This window comes from Notamacropus eugenii, chromosome 1, assembly GCF_028372415.1.
Source record: "Notamacropus eugenii isolate mMacEug1 chromosome 1, mMacEug1.pri_v2, whole genome shotgun sequence".
NCBI lineage: Eukaryota > Metazoa > Chordata > Mammalia > Diprotodontia > Macropodidae > Notamacropus > Notamacropus eugenii.
Window position 1 is genome coordinate 408,973,696 of NC_092872.1, and position 15,041 is coordinate 408,988,736.

The window sequence follows — 15,041 nt, forward strand, 5'->3', positions numbered from 1 at the left end:
GAAAAAAAAATTGTTTACACCGATGGGGTATTAAACAAATAGACAAGAACTACCCAGTAGCCAAGACTACACCCATGTATTTTAAAGCCATTATTCAAGATTTCTTACTTGACAGTTCCTAGATGACCCTGTCGAAAATCTACAATATATGCTGCATTTAATGACAACTGTAGATGTCAAACTAGAAGGAAAGAACTATGAACATATATTGTTTAAAGAGAAAAATCAAGGAACCACTTTCAGCAGGTCAAGCGAAGATGTGTCTTGGGCATGGAACCAAAGTTACAATGGAACAATATTCCCCTGCTGTGCAGGGAGGTCGTTTTAATGTAACAACAATACCCCATGAAAAACCAGTTCTAATAATTTAAAAAAACATCATTTTAAAAAAAGGGAGGGAGGGAGGAGGGGAGGTAACAAGCACGACAAATGCCCTACAAACTATGAGGAGCTATTTACAATAAAATATTAAATTTGAAACGTCTGGTTTCTTACTATAGGGATTCTCTTTTCTTTTTCCCTTTCCTTCCCCTCCCTTCTCCCAATATTTTTTGGTTATTATTTTAAACTCAGGAACAGTGACAGCTGCAGTGTGAACATAAGGAGAAACTCAATCTTTCTTTTGCTTCTGCATCAAGAGACAGATCCTGTACTCTGTGTGGGAGACAGCTGGAAAGTGAGTTATGGCAGCAGCAGCCAAACCCACCACCAGGCTCAAGACCCCCAGCATCACCAATGAGGGACATTTGCTGCAACATCAGGACTCTTGACAATGCTTGCCTCATTGACCCTCCTGGAAGAATAGACAACATCTGGCCCTCTGATTTTAAAGATCAAGGAAGATCAGACCCTGAATCCTTACTCCTCCAGCATGGTTAAAAAAAAAATTCACCATCAGAATACAACTCTTGTAATATGATCATGGGATCTTCAAGGTCAGAAATCATCTCGATGTATATGAAGCCCCAACTCTGGCTGTTAGGATACTTGTTTAAGCTAGTTTGCTAAGAAGAAATTTCAATGATTTCAGTAAAAACAAAGAAACACAACCTTTGCGATGAGGGATTCTATGCACAGTGAAGTTTACTACAAGGATGAAACAAAGGTTTTTGAAAAGGTAACTCATACCCCTTTAAAAGCATCACTGGTGCAGCTATGAGATGTTGTTCCCTTGCTGTGTGGAGTGATGACACTTCACCCAGATAAGCCACCATCTCAAGGTGGCACCATCTTGGAGAATGTATGGAAAATGCATTCTTAAAGACATTTTAAGTAGCTCAGTATCCTAGAGACAAATGGATGATCGATATGTTCTTCCAGGTCATATAGTTCTGTGCTCTGGGTTTTAGTATTTTTTAAAAAAAAAACACATGAATGCTTTTGAGAGGCTAATTTTGTAGTTCATTTACTGTATATAACAAAACAACCTCAACTTTTCAAATCACTCAGTTTTTATTTAAGGGGTTAAAATCATCATATATAGAGATGGTGTATATTTGGGCCAAGATCTCTATAGAATTCTCTACAAAATGCTCTTTTCTCTTAGTGCTGCATGGGACAAGTATCTAGCTCCTCAGCTTTAATTCAGGTCAGTGTAGAGGCAGAAAAGACAGAAAGGGCATATAGCTATGTGAGTGGTAAGAGCTCATGCCTGAGAATCTGGAGTTTTTTGTTTATTATTGTTTTCTCAGCTCAATCACCTCCTCAGGCTCCCTTGGCCCATCACTTAACCTCTCTGTGCCTCAGTTTCCCCATGTGCAAAATGGGGACAATAATTGTGCTTGTTCATCAAGTCCTTTGCAGTTCTGGGACAAAAAAAAGGTGCTTTTTAAAAAAGTACCAAGTGCTATATAATTGTTCTAAATGCAATATCATTTGATTTGGGATTGAGAGGGAGGCGCCTTTTCTAGAGTCACAGCATCAGTTGAATGTCAGCCAAAGTACTATAGTACTGAAGTATTTCCATACGACTGACTAGGGGTGTCGCTAGCAATAAATTATGGGAGACCCAACGTCAGAATCCTTATCCTTATCCCATCACATATATGCCATGCATGTTCTTGGGCAAGATAGGAAAGCTTGCCGCTGTAATGATGTTTCCGCAATCCCTAGTATTCCTTCACTATGTATGCATATTTCATAAAGTAAGAAAAAAAACTTGTATATGACAAAATAAAACAAGCAAGCCTTGCCTTTTTTAAGATGGAAACCAAACCTAAAAAGTCAAGTAATGTGTGCTACTGGATACAAAGAGAAGAAAGGCTCAACCCTGCCTTTCTCCTGAATTCCCTCCTCCTCAAAAGAATGGTTTCTACTCCAAGGGTTGACATGGCTTCTCCAGGCTGCTTGAAAGACCATTGCAGTGACGCTGATGTGGGGTTGGGGGTGAGGGTATTGGAGAAGCCCACCCTTTGTTGAATAGACCCTATGCCCTAGCAATGCCTCATTCCATTTGTGTTTGAATAGAACTGAGTATTATCCTAATTCTCCTCTATACCTTAGTCTTTCCCCTTGGAAGCTATTACAGAATCCAATGCAAATTCAAATACCACCCAGATTAGGACAGTGCAACCAGTCCTGGTCTTGAAGTCAAGACAGTTGGGTTCAAATCCCAGCACTACTACTCATTACCTGTGTGGCCTTGGATAAATCACTCTATTTCATTGTAGAGCTTCAGTTTCCTTGTTTGTAAGATGAAGTTTGGGGAGAATTGATATGTGAAGTCTTACTCAAATGTAAATCCTATGATTCTTCCTACATCTACCAATAAAAGCCCTCACCAAGGAGTGACCTTCCCAGTAGAGATAGACTGTGGTAAAAGGAGAAAAAACAAAATTGGCTTTTTGCCTTATTCTGTTGCCCTAACCTTTACACTCTCAGTAATGTGATTTTGATCATCCATACCTATATAATAGATGGGAAGCTTGAGTCTTTCAATAACATATATGAAATATTAAATGAATCGGAGGAAATCCTCCCATGTAATGGATGCATCTTGTAGAGGATTTGTAAAAAGACACAGAGGAGCATTGCACTAAGGGTAGTTATCATGCATAGGTTCCAATCTTCAGTCTTAGACGGAATGCCCACATGGATAAAGTCATGGCTTTCTTAAAGAAAAGAACATGTTGATTGAACCCTCATTTCATTGAATTTATGGGAGGTCATGGAAAAGAACTGCACAAAATGGACATCTGTGGATAAGTCACCATCAACATCCATGGTGGAAATACCCATATTGATGAGATTATGGGTCCATTGGAGTATTAGAATTATCTGGTTGACACTCAGGTCATCCATCTATTTTCCCTCACTCTTTCTACATGAACCCACCTTATTCTTGTATAGAAATCATCATGGTAATATGCCTCATCCTTCTTAGAGCACACACACGCACACACACACACACACACACACGATTTCTCTATGGATATTGTAGAATCAAACCTGCCCATTAAAAATTATCATACAAGCCTTCTAGGGATTACTTGGAGACTTTCAGAAGAAGGGACTCTTTCCCTAACATAACTAGGGAGTTTCTCAGGGCAGTGGTCTAAAAAAAATGTCCTCTTTGTAGAAGTTTGCTTGGAAAATTAGAAATTAAATTTACAATACTATATATGACCCAAAAATTTGGTCAAGCTCATTTAACTCCTGCCTGTTTCCATATCTCACAAAACATCTCTGTCTCTGCCCTGACCATTCATAGCAATATGGAAGCACACTATGGCCAAATGAGTCTTTGAATTATGTGTGTTTCTGCCACAATGGGGAAAGATAGTACCAATTACATTAAATTGGCTAGGTGTCATTTTTGTAAAGTTCTGATGTGTAGTTTCATTAGTGTAGAGAACCCTAAAAGATGCAGCTCAGTAACTTTTCTGTAACTTCATGGTCTTAGAGAGTGGATTGGAGTGGTGGCATTTTAAATAACTTACCCAAGGTCATACTGGCAATGTGTATCAGAGACAGGATTTGAATCCAGATTGTTCTGACTCTGGGTCCTAATTCTCTATATACCACATCACAATGCCACTCATCTCTTATCATATAGCCTATATCCATTCTTATACCATCTAATCCATCCCTGTCCTTTGCAGCTCATATCTATTTCTTGTTTTTTTTTTGGGGGGGGGGGATTTTTTTTTTTGCGAGGCAATTGGGATTAAGTGACTTGCCTAGGGTCTGAGGCCAGATTTGAACCTAGGTCCTCCTGACTCCAAGGCTGGTGCTCTCATCTCTTATTTCTTTATCTTTTGCTCTCTTGAAGTGTGTGCCCCTGAGTTTGCAGTCCTCACTCTCATCACTTTTCAGCATTCATTCCCATCTCTTTTTTTAGTGAGCAAATCATCTTTTCTTTAAAAAGAGAAGAAACAAAAAGAAAAGCTTTGGGGTGATTTGGTGAAGGAAGCATTGCACGTGCACATAAATGAAGCCCCCAAATCAGCGTATTTTAAACTGAGGAAAGATGAAAACCTTTTAAAGTAATTGCACTTTACTTCACTACTGGAAAGCATTGCTCAAATTACATCAATTGCCTACAAAAACCATTTGAAAATGATACCCAGATCATTCTATTCAGAACTATTTTTAGAGTGTGCAGAAAGAATTTCCAAGTCTCCTTTAACCAGTGCCAGATGACTAAAGTCATTGGCAGCAGTGTAGGTTTTGTATCTTCAAAGAGGCTCATTTTGCTTTGTTTGATTTGAAATGCCACCTTCATCAATGACTTCTCACCCAGTTGGTATTAGAAGCATGGTTCTCCCTCTTTTATGTGTCATAGATCAAATGAAAAAGCATGTAAGTTTGGCATATGTGTGTCAGTAAAGCCTGTATTTATGTCAATGGGGAAAGTTCAAAAATAACTATTTAGTGAATTGCCAATGAACTTGTTTATACAGTGTTTATTTCTTCTCAACTTGTTTGGAAGAATCTCTAGACAATATATGCCCTTGTTCTTATGCCCCGTCATTATCTCTTTCAAGTTGTGAACTTTGTCTCTGTTCTGTAAATTCTCTGTGTATGTTCCCAATGTTTCTCTTCTTTCCATATTGAACATGAGTACGTTCATGAAATCTACCTAGCATTCTCATATTTCTCTTTAAATTATTTGATTTATCGTTTGAGGTTTTTACCCAAAAAATGGACGGAAATATCTGTGATTTGTTCTTTCTTTTCCAAATATTTAGCATTCTACCCATTCTGCTTTTAAAAACATTAATCACATACCATTTCTACTGCAAAAAAGAAGCAGTGGGGTACAGGAGGAAGGGAAATTTGTCTCAGGTGGGCTTTGTATCCTGCACTATCCATCCTTTTATTCATTCAACAACCTTTTACTGAAAGTCTACTACTATTCTAGATTTACAGTTGCCAGATTCATTCTGTGATCTCTGGTAGCTCACATTTTCATCTATACTTATAGATATCCCTAAAATAGAAAAAGGTCTCCAGCACATTTGGATAGATCTTTTATGGAAGATATATAAAAATATGGATAAGAGTTGCGTAAGATGAGAGGGTGAGGAGTCATATGTTCTGTATCGTTGGGGTAGGGAAAGAAGGTGGATATTTGTGTATACATACTGTGAGATCATAAGTCTATTGAAATATAATATACTTTACAGATTTGGGGTTACCTCTCTAGGTAGACAATAACATAAATGCCATCTTGATTTAGTCTGATATTACTTGATTCTTCCTGGCTGGAACCTCGTAAACATTAATAAAGCTATGCTCTTCATTGGTAGCCTTAGTTTCTGAAGGTAAGACAGGATAGTGAGACCTTGGCAGGAGAAAGATTTTATTTTGGTCACCTGCCTGATAAAATTTCACTCCAATGATATCTTTCTTTTTGAGTTCCCTCCTTAAATCCATTTTCTGCTAGCTTTAGCACTAAAGCTTAGTTATGATATTTGCTGGTACCTTTAAATGAGAGAATATGGAAAGTGACAAAAATAATTTTGTCTAAGACTTAGCCTGTCATAGAAACTTAAAGCATCCTGACGTGCATCACAAAATGTATAAAGCCCTGAGCATGCATTTGCATGTGGTCATCGTTATTCAATATGTTGGGAGAGAGGGGGAATCTATGTTGGCAATGCAAAGCATAACTATACTCCTCTAATGACTGAGTCCTAGCCCCCGACAATATTAAACTCTTTTGCGCATACTGTGCCTCTAACTCATTGGTCCTTACTAACTGTATTAATTTTCTACCATTAGCCAGAACAAAGGAAGTTCCCTTTTTACACCCATTCTGTATATAGCTCATCCAGATGTAAATAGTAGGATGGTGTTAGCACCTACAAAGGTGTACTTCAGTCCGGGTGTCAAGGACTTAGGGAAAGAGTTCTTCTGATGCTGCCAGATTAAGCCACAGTTTGATTTTTGCATCTAACCTTTTCTTCCTGGGGTAAGTATCCTGTCTTCCTCCACTTTCCCTTCTTCTGTTATCTAGCTGGCATTCCCAGAGGGTCACAGAGACAGTATCCAGCTAATTATCTCCCTAACTAATCATATCCATCCACCAGAGGACCTTGTCAGTATTTTGTATGCTTGAGGAAGGGAAAAAAGGAAGGTCACCATTTTCAGAAGGAAAACTAGATGAACTGACATGGGTCAGAATGCTCGTATCTTCTCTCCCACAGACTTCCAAATCATCAAAACGCAGGGAAGATTCAGGCATGTTTCTACATCCCATACATAACAGGGAATTTCTGGCATATTTCCATTGTTTTGAAACCTTGGTTTCACAGGTGCCTATTGCATTGAAGTAGCCAGTTGGTTTGACCTCTCAGAGCTTCTATCTAATCAGCTGCCTCAAGCGGGGAGGCTGAAAGAAATCAATTGGTTTTTTTCTTATTCTTTTCATTAGCATGCCTACATGATCCTATCCTATGTCTCCTAATGGAAGAGAAATGTAAATCGCTCTCATCAGCAGAATGACCCTTTTAAAGTACACTGGAGATGTATATGTACTGTATGCTTAACATGTAGAAGGAACCTCCTTATTGTAAAATTTTATGAATGGTTATTTTTTAATTTATGTATTTACTATAGGACTCAATGAACTCTGGTGTTTTAGTTTGTATAAAAATAAAACTGCTACATTTTTTTTAAAACCTCAGCTTACATTTCTTGCTTGTCTGTAATTCAATTCTAATCTGTTCAAGGCTGACTGTGTCAGGCAGATGCCTAATTAGAGCTGTCGCAGATCAAACTTCTGGTTTTTGTCTGTGGCCAGACTCTTTAATATTTCTGAGGTACTCCTTTCCATTCACTTTCCTGACCTCCCTCGTTTAATTTCTGCTCCTTTTCCTAGCGCCATTGGACTTGAGAATTCCCCCTGCTCCCAACCTTGAACTACCTCAAAAATGAAGAACTAAAAGTCTTACAATGTTTACTAAGCACTACCATAGGAGATGTTCAAAACAGAAAGGTCAGTAATGCCTTTAGAGACGCTGCAGTCTCATTGGGAAGCTGATTTCCACGCAAAGAAAAGCAAAAAAAAAGAAGAAACAATATAAGACAAGTATTCATAGGATAAGGTTGCAAATCGTAGGCCTATGCTAAATCTGGCGAGAGAAGGAGGAGCTGCAAAATTGCCTTATGAATCTTTTTGCCAAAGAACTCCAAAGATATCATGACCATATAAAGTACAAATACAATGGCTCCTATCAAATCTCATAACTAGGAAAGGAAATTTATGCCCTTGGATTAGTTTGTTGTTAGAGTCGATAAACTCTGCCTTACTTCTCCACAGGAACTAGTGATACTGTGTTGTCCAGAGATAGCAGTGGGGCAAAATTTTCCCTTTGCAGCTCCTCCCTAAGGCAAGGTAGTATTCCCAAGAAAAAACCACTGTGGGCTTCTTCCCCATTCCTTTTGAAATACAGATTATATTTGTGAGTTTGTATGAACTATCTTACATACATATCCTAGCTGGAAAGATTTCAAGTACAATTCCAACGACAGCTAGTGTGGTCTTTTGAAAGAGGACAGTCTAAGTGTGAAGATGTTTACAACCCGCAGCTTAGCTACTAGGTGATGAATTTTTAGTTTATAATAATACATGAAAAGAACAAAAATAAACATTGATCCTGTGAGATGCCCTTAAGTGGATCTAAAGTGACGGTGGTAAACTGACAGAAAGAAAAGGATAAAAGGTGCTAAGAGTCACTTAGGTTTTATACCATCTGTTAACATTAGCTTAAGTGTTAATATGTGGCAGTTAGTCACAGTGGATAGAATACCTGACTTCAAGTCAGGAAGACTCAACTTCCTGGGATAAAAATCTGGCTTCATATATTATTAGTTGTGTGGCCCTGACCAAGTCACTTAACCCTGTTTTCCTCAGTTTCTTCATCTGTACAATGAGCTGGAGAAGGAAATGGCAAACCACTCCAGTCTCTTTACCTAGAAAACCCCAAATGAGGTCAAGGAGAGTTGGGCATGACTGAAATGACTGAACAGAATGAAGTTCAATAATCTAAATGTGAGGTCTTTGTTTATTGAGTTCATAGATATGATTCTGAGAACTGAACCACATCCACATTGACATCCTCACTATAAATTAAATGAGAAGGGTAAAGAAGTTGTAGTTCAATGTCTAACAAGATGTCTCAGAGAGGAATATAAAGAGGAAACATCACTTCATGGGACAATGGGTCCTCTTACTCTGTAGTACTCATGATGAAGACAGACAAACAAAATTATCATGAAGATAATTGCATTTAATGTGCCAACACTTGTTACAAAGTCTGACACACAAGTGGATAATAAATGTTTGCTACTTTATTGGACAGGACAAAAAGGTAGGAAATTTTATAAAGAACTTGACAAGTCTCCAAACTAAGTCAACATATACTTTGATGCATAAGGTAAGATGGTGAAAAAGAAATTGAGACAATAGTTTGGGATCAGGAAATGGATGAGGTCAAATATATGTAAACTGCTCAGAAGATTCATATCTAAATATTTTAAATACTGTCTTCAACAAGTGTCAGAAGATTCTTGGCATGGCAAGCACCAGACTATGTACGAAATGAAAGGAACTTTATCTTAACATGCAGGAGATGGCTGGTTAACTGATGTGAGAGTCATTTCTATCTATTTGCATTCAAACCACCAACTAGTTGTTAGAAAGATCAATTTCAGTGCCAAAGTAGAAGAAATAATAGAGATAAGAAAATGTGAAAATATTTAAGTTCAAGCTGTTACCACTTAATAATGAGAAATAGATAAAGGAAAAAAAATAATCTGAGTGATTAGCTGATGGTCGTCATTTCTTACAAAAGTTTAAACAATGTTAAATCCTCACCATGATAAAGAGGCCCAAAGAACCCAGAAAATGTCCTACTCAATGAACACAAGATCTCTGTCCAGCAGAGACTCAGCAGTAAAGGGCAGCACAGGTACAAAGAGCAAACTCATTTGAAGAACAATTATAGAAGGGTATGGTAGAAGCTAATGAGTACAACATAAAAGAGTGTAAACTAATGGAAGGGAAAATGAGATGAGTCTGCAGAAAACTCAACATGAGATCCAACTAAGGTCAAGGTATTCCAAGAGCACTTAGAGATAACATTAAAAAACTGCTAAACATTAGCAGGAAAAGGAACATGTGCCAGCTTTTCTCTAATACTCTAATTTCATCTTTGATGGTAAAGAATCACTACATTTGAAATCAATACTTCAGTATTCAATATGCAATATGAATAAGTGGAGATGACATATATGAAACTGGAGTCAGAAAGAATGACTGGATTCCATAACCCCTAAAGAAATATGGGCTGGAGGTGTTACAGCTTTCAAAAGTTTGAGGGGTCATTTTTCAAGATCACGAAGAGAATATAAATGAATTACTAGGAAAATCACATTACCCAAATTTGTGACCAAGAGGGCACCAGGAATTCCCTATTGTGAAGCCAACATTCTCATCTCTATAAAACACCGATGACAATGACTTAAACATAATACAAACAAGGGTCAGGCAGACTTTCATAGATGGTTGGTTCCCTAAGACAAATCAGATCTTCTGGAACACAATTGGCTAAAAGGTAGAGAGGATGCAAGATGTCATTGTGTTTATAGTATTAGACCGAGTAAAACGAATAACATAAAACTTTTTTTCTGGCAAGAAATGCCCTGTGTAAATGCTAAGATCATGTAAGAATCCTTCACAGGTACTACCATAAAGATAGTTTTTATTGAAATATCCTAAATCAGGCATAAAATAGGGAGACATACACTAACCAACATGAATTTTAAAAATCACATATCACACAATTAGTATTTCTAAAATCCTGTGCCAGGTTTTAGGAATATAGATGGAAAGGCAAAACAGTGCCTGCTCTTAAGAAGTTCACATTCTAGTGAAAGATACAAAACATATAGGAGATTTCAGCAGCAAATCAGAAAGAAAAGCTCCTTGGTCCTTGGGGTACAGGAAGACAGTAAATGACACTGCATCTTCTTTAACATAATTTCCATTGTCAGTTTCTGATGTCCAGCCATTTGACGAGGAATTCTGTGGTGAGAGTTTCCCATACCTATGCTTTAGTAGCTGAAGTTTCTGAGGAGGTAAGGACTTGTACAGCTGTAGAGGAAATTGCCAGTTCTGCCATACACAAAAGCTTTTTCTTTAGACTGGTCTGGAACCAAAGTTCATGGCCTGGGAAGTAAGGAAGAGAGGTGGTGCTGTTCCTGGGACTCAGGATTACCTGTTGATGAAAGGTGATCAGTTATTGGTGTCAGGAATGTTGAGCCCCTTCCCCACAACAGTTGCTTCCCAGGATAATGTATAGAAGGAGAAAAGCTGAACCTAGGGCTCTATATCTGGGAGGTGCTGCTATTCCTGGGTCTCTTAGGTTCAAGGTCCTTCATTATTTCCACCAGGATCTGAGGAGTAGTTCTCAAAGGAAAAACCTATCTAAATATTTTCCTTAATCAGTGAATTAGGCATGCAATTAAAAAAACAGCCCTCTAGCAAAGCCCCAAATCAAAATGGTAGCAACAACCATAACTGAATACCAAAATACAAAGTCTAGGGTAAAAAATCAAAGTTCTCTGTCTCTTTCCCTCTTCTCTCTCTCTCTGTCTCTCTCTCTCTGTGTCTGTCTGTGTCTGTCTGTCTCTGTCTGTCTGTGTCTGTCTTTCTCTGTCTCTCTGTCTCTGTCTCTCTCTGTGTCTGTCTCTGTCTGTCTCTGTCTGTCTTTCTCTGTCTCCCTGTCTCTGTCTCTCTCTGTGTCTGTCTTTCTCTATCTCTCTGTCTGTCTCTGTCTCTCTGTCTCTCTCTGTCTCTGTCTCTCTCCCTCTCCCTCTCCCTCTCCCTCTCTCCCTCTCCCTCTCCCTCTCCTTCTCTCCCTCTCCCTCTCCCCCTCCCCCTCCCCCTCCCCCTCTCCCTCTCCCTCTCCCTCTCCCTCTCCCTCTCCCTCTCCCTCTCCCTCTCTCTCTCTCTCTCTCTCTCTCTCTCTCTCTCTCTCTCTGTCTTTCTCTCTCTCTCTCTCTCTCTGTCTTTCTCTCTCTCTCTCTCTCTCTCTGTCTCTCTCTCTCTCTGTCTCTCTCTCTCTGTGTCTCTCTCTGTGTGTCTCCCTCTCTGTGTCTCCCTCTCCCTCTCTCTCCCTCTTCCTCTCCCTCTCCCTCTCCCTCTCCCTCTCCCTCTCCCTCTCCTTCTCTCTCTCTCTCTCTCCCTGTCTCTGTCTCTCTCTCTTTCCCCTGGAGGTGCTGCTATCTCTTCACTGGCTCCATGCCTGCCCTCAGACTTCTTGTGAAACCTAAAATCAAGAAGAGGACCAAAAAGTTCATCCAACATCAGTCAGACAGATATGTAAAGATCAAGAGAAACTGGCATAAACCCAAAGGCATTGACAACAAAGTAAGAAGATGATTCAAGGGCCAGATGTTGATGCCCAGTATTGGTTACAGAAGCAATAAGAAGACAAAACACATTACCAGGTGGATTCAGGAAGTTTTTGGTGCACAGTGTCAAAGGGCTAGAAGTACTGATGTGCAACAGATCTTACTGTGCTGAGATTGCTCACAATGCTTCCTCTAAGAACCAGAAAGTCATTGTTGAGAAAACAACTCAGCTAGCCATCAAGATCTCCAATCCAAATCCTAGACTGAGGAGCAAAGAAAATGAATTTAAAACTTCGCACGCTTTTATTTGTATTAAATAAACCTCAAAATACTAAGAAAAAAGTCAAAGAAACAAAATTTAATGTAATATGTGTATGATTGATTAAATAAGACAAGCAGCTTTTTAAAATAATTTAAGTATTTTTCATTTTAATTCTAAACTTTTAAAAAATAAACTAATAAAAGTGAACCACGGACTAATATGACTTTAAAAGAGGGTATCTCCTTCCTCCTACCACCCCCCAGAGCTTATTCTTGCCAACTGACCAGAGTCCACAAATCTTCTGCTCCAGCATGTCTACACCCTCCTCATCCCAGCTTTTTCCCTTCTGAAAACACTAAGAATAATGTCCTTACATCAAGTTTTACTGGAGTCAATTACCTGCCATGCTTGGAACAGAGATCATACTCAGATTGCCCTTAGGCCTAATAATCATGAAGTCCACATTTACAAGAAGAATGGGCACCAATGGGTGAAAGCCCATGAACCGAAGGAACACAGTGGACACATCACAGGTATTGACTGGGCTCTCAAGAGTGATAGAATTGTAACTTGTGGTGCAGAGTGCAAAGGCCATGTCTGGAGTCAGAAAGATGGCATCTGTAAACCAACCCTGGTAATCCTGAGGATGAACCGTGCAGCCCCCTTTGTGAAATGCTCTCCCCTGGAGAATAATTTTGCCCTCAGGTAGTGGAGCCTGACTGATTTCTGTGTGCTACTTGGAGTTTGAAAATGACTGGTGGGTGAGCAAACACATAAAAAATCCAATTCATTCTACTGTCCTTCGTTTGGACTGGTACCCCAAAAATGTTTTGTTGGCTGCTGGATTTTGTGACTTCAAATGCAGCTTAAGTCAGCCATGGGGCACCAAGATGCCTTTTGGTCAACTTATGTCAAGAGTTTGGTGGTACTAGAAGTGGTGGCTGGGTCCATGGGGTTAGGTTCTCTTCCAGTGAGAACCACTTTGCTTGGATCAGTCATGATAGTTCTCTAACAGTTACTGATGCCTCCAAAAACATGATGGTTTCACAGCTGAAAACAGAGTTCCTCCCACTCCTGAGTGTGTCATTTGTCTCTGAGAATAATGTGGTGGCTGCTGTCCATGACTGCTGCCCAATGCTATTTAATTATGATGAACATGGATCCTTGACCTTCATCTCCAAATTAGACATTCCAAAACAGTACCCACAGAGCAACATCTCTGGCATGGAAGTCTTCCGCAACAAGGTCAAGAGAGGAGCCATGTTTGAGGATCTCAACACTGCTCTAAACACACTACACCAAAACAGCATTACCCAAGTGTGTATTTATGAAGTGGACAAGCAAGATTGACACAAATTTTGCACCACTGGCATTGATGGAGCAATGACAGTCTGGAATTTAGAGAGACATGAAAAGGCTTACATGAATGAAGAAGACACAGCCAAAAGAATACTATATTCAGTGACTACAAGAACCTAGCAGCAATAAAACCTTTGTCAAATACAACAGCCAATGTCAGTGCCATACACCAAAGTTAGAGGATGTAACTCCCCTTTCTGTTACCAAGGATGAACTGTTTTTGGTGAATGGTATTTGCAGACAAGGTTGTATGAGTGTTTCTTATCTTTGGGGTTCAAATAAGCTATATATGTTTAAAATTTAAATAAATAAAATGTAAAATTTGAGACAGACTTCCCAGATTCAGTGGTAGAATGATGAGATACCTCTCACCTTACAACTGTGGAGACTCTTTATGACATTCTGCATTCTACTTTATGACCACAAGATGGCAGAATTGTTCAGTTATAGGTTTGGGAAGAGGTTTGGTTTTTTTTGGGGGGGGGGGGGGGCGGAATAAATATAAAATTTATTTCCAGAATGATCTTAGAAATCACCTAATTCAGGAGTTCTTAATCAGGGTACATAAATTTGTTTCATATACAACCTATACATATGTATGCAGATATACACATACACATACTATATGCACATATGTATATACATATCGATATACATATATGTGTGTAGATACACTGTGTGTGTGTGTGTGTGTGTGTGTGTGTGTGTGTAAAATCCTATCAGGGTGGGGAACCTGAGGCCCCTAGGCCACATGTGGCCCTCTAAGTCCTCAAGTATGACCCTTTGACTGAATCCAAACTTCACAGAGCGAATCTTTTTTTTTTTGTTCTGTGATTATCTTGATTAGTTCTGTGAAGTTTGGATTCAGTCAAAGGGCCATGCTTGAGGATGTAGAGGGCCACATGTGGCCTCAAGACCGCCGGTTCCCCACCCCTCTGACCTAGACAATCCTGCTGTAATCCTACTTTATACACTTAAAAGCTTTTCGCTAAATGATGTCCATAGGTTTCAACAAGCTATCAAAGGGGTCTATTACACACAAAATAATTGAGGCCCTGATTCTAATCCAACTTCCTCATTTTATAGAAGAGGAAATTGAGGCCCATAAAGTTGACCTTTTCAGAGTCAAACAGCTAGTCGACAGCAGAGTTGGGTTCAAACCCATGTCTAACTATAAGTTCAATGTTCTTACTACTATGCTGCATTGCCTTCCTCAAAGTAGACAAGAGGTTAGGTATCTTGAACCAAAGGAAAAGGGGATAATACACATCTTCAAACTCCCCAGGAATCAGGACCAGAAATCCAGGTTCTTGTTCAGAATTTTCTGTCAAAACATCCTCTCTTCTATCACCCAAATACAACTGGGTTCAAATCTGGATATACTTTAGAGTAAGGCTGTATGCCAGGCCTAGAGGCCTGAGGGCTACCCGAGTCTTACCTTACCTGTCCCAGGTCTTCGGTTGGCCAAACCGGATAAACATATGAGAGAAGAGACTTTCTGGAGTCGAACAAGGGTTAGGCTTTATTCAGGGTCCTGGTTACATGTGCAGGGAGAACT

General features: G+C 39.3%; 2 pseudogenes; both read left to right on the plus strand.

Moving 5' to 3' along the window:
* Positions 1–11,682: 11,682 nt before the first annotated feature.
* On the plus strand, positions 11,683–12,182 carry LOC140517998 (large ribosomal subunit protein eL32 pseudogene; annotated as a pseudogene).
* A 306-nt stretch (positions 12,183–12,488) lies between these two features.
* Positions 12,489–13,603, plus strand: LOC140518005 (actin-related protein 2/3 complex subunit 1A pseudogene; annotated as a pseudogene).
* Positions 13,604–15,041: the final 1,438 nt, after the last annotated feature.